This window comes from Saccopteryx bilineata, chromosome X (assembly GCF_036850765.1).
Source record: "Saccopteryx bilineata isolate mSacBil1 chromosome X, mSacBil1_pri_phased_curated, whole genome shotgun sequence".
NCBI lineage: Eukaryota > Metazoa > Chordata > Mammalia > Chiroptera > Emballonuridae > Saccopteryx > Saccopteryx bilineata.
The window spans coordinates 126,190,972-126,193,096 of record NC_089502.1 but is presented as its reverse complement, the minus strand read 5'-3'; the positions used below and the strand labels follow the sequence as shown (position 1 = coordinate 126,193,096).

The 2,125-nt window shown below is 44.8% G+C and overlaps 1 pseudogene; it reads left to right on the top strand.

Moving 5' to 3' along the window:
* Positions 1–390: 390 nt before the first annotated feature.
* On the top strand, positions 391–1,568 carry LOC136317850 (melanoma-associated antigen B4-like; annotated as a pseudogene).
* Positions 1,569–2,125: the final 557 nt, after the last annotated feature.

Sequence of the window (2,125 nt, the reverse complement as noted above, 5' to 3'; positions counted from 1 at the left end):
ACCTTCACAGCAGCAGAAGAGAGGGGCCGAGAACTTTCCAGTAGTTGACATGAGGTTCTTATTGTAAACTGAAATGTCCCCCACTGGCACTCACTCCAGCTTTCATGCTGGGGCACCACAAGCAGGGCTGGCAGGCTGCAGTCTGAGGTCCCCCGCATTCCACTGCCTCCACGGATGTCTCAAGGGACAGGTAGATTGCAGCAGGAGACCTGTGGGTTCCTAGAGCACTGTCCTCAAGGAAGCCCGTGGAGGCAGACTTGGTGAAAGCCAAGGTAGGATCATTCTCCCCACTGAAAGCACTCACACTATCTCATTCTCCATCACCAGGGGTCCACATCTTTCGACATCCTGCCCATACTCCTAGCTGCTGTCCCTGACCATAGTGTCATCATGCCTCGGGGTCAGAAGAGTAAGCTCCAGGCACGCCAGAAACGTCACCAGGCCCGAGGTGAGCGTCAGGGCTGTAGCAATGATCAGGCCACTGCTGGAGCAGAAGAGGAGTGCACTCCTTCCTCCTCTCCTCAATGTGAAGATTTTACCCAGAGTCAGCCAGCTGCTGGGTCACATAGCACCTCTCCGGGTCCTCCAAGTGCACAGACCATCAGCACTGCTTCTACAGGTGTTTCTTGCTCTGCACCTGAGGAAGCTTCCAACAGCCAAGATGAGGGTAGTGTTGTCTCCTTTGATGTCCCAGTCTTTGAGTCCTTTGAGGTCTCACTCTTGGACTCCTGTAAGGTCCCTCTCTTCACTGAGTCCTTGGAGATAAAAGAGTTCACCAAAAACTTCATGTATCTGGAGATATTCCTTATGTACAAGTATAAGATGAAACAGCCCACTTTGAAGGAAGACATGTTGAAGATTATCGGGGAAGAATACAAAGATCAATTTCCTGAGATACTCAAGAGAGCCTCTGAGAACATTGAAACAGCCTTTGCAATAGCCATGAGCGAAGTCAACTCAACTGGTCACTCATATGCCTTTGTCAGCAAGTTGAAACTCCCAACAATGGAAGGGTGTGTGTGGCAGGGGGTTTGCCCAAGACCAGTCTCCTGATGATTATCCTGAGTGTAATCTTCTTGAGAGGCAACTGTGCCTCCGAAGAAGACCTCTGGAGACAACTGAGTCTGATGAAAATATACACTGGGATGAAGCACTCCATCTATGGGGAGCCCAGGAAGCTCATCACCAAAGACTTTGTGAGGCTGAAGTACCTGGATTACCACCAGGTGCCTGACAGTGACCCTCCACGCTTCAAGTTCTTGTGGGGTCCTAAAGCACATCTTGAAACCAGCAAGATGCAAGTGCTGGAGTTTTGGGCGAAGGGCAACAATACCCACCCCAGTGCCTTCCCGTGCTGTTATGAAGAGGCTTTGAGAGATGAGGAAGAAAGTGCCCAAGCCAGAGGTGCCACCAGGACTTTTCCTGCTGCTGATGTCAAGTGCCATTTCCTGGACCCTGGCAGCCCCATCTTTACACTGACAGGGAGATCTGAGGCTTTTTGTCCTTCAGACCAGAATATAATATCACAACAGGGATCATATTCTTGGAAATGTAATAAGATCTCATAGTAAAATTGTTGGGATCCTGAAATTGAAAAAAAGCTTGATTCATGTTAGTTTTCTTTGTTCCTTTTAGTGTGCATATTTTTTTTTAAATTAAAGGAGTTATAATTTGATATTCTTTTTTATTCAAGGTGTTGGAGAAATTAAATGTTAATAAATTTGGTTATACCTGTATGTGGTTTATGTTTATTTTTTAACAGATTATCAATTTAGTCATATTGCATTAGCTTTTCAAGCCAGATATCAGAAGAAATACTATGTAGAATAGATGAATACCTTTAAAATTTCACAATAGTGATCCATAAAATGTGAGGAATAAAAAGGACCATAAAGTTACTACCAATTGATTACATTTCAAATCCCTTTTCTGACATTTGTATTCTATGATGTAAGACTGTATGGGTAATTTTAACTGAAACAAGCCAGAACTTGTGCTGTCGGTTGCTATGAAGCCAATGCTTCATAGAGATGAAGACTGACATGAATATGTGTCTTTAATTGAATTGCCAGCAATTCTATGTAGTTAGTCATGTAGGCAAGGAGATAGTGAGATGTCTGTCTAA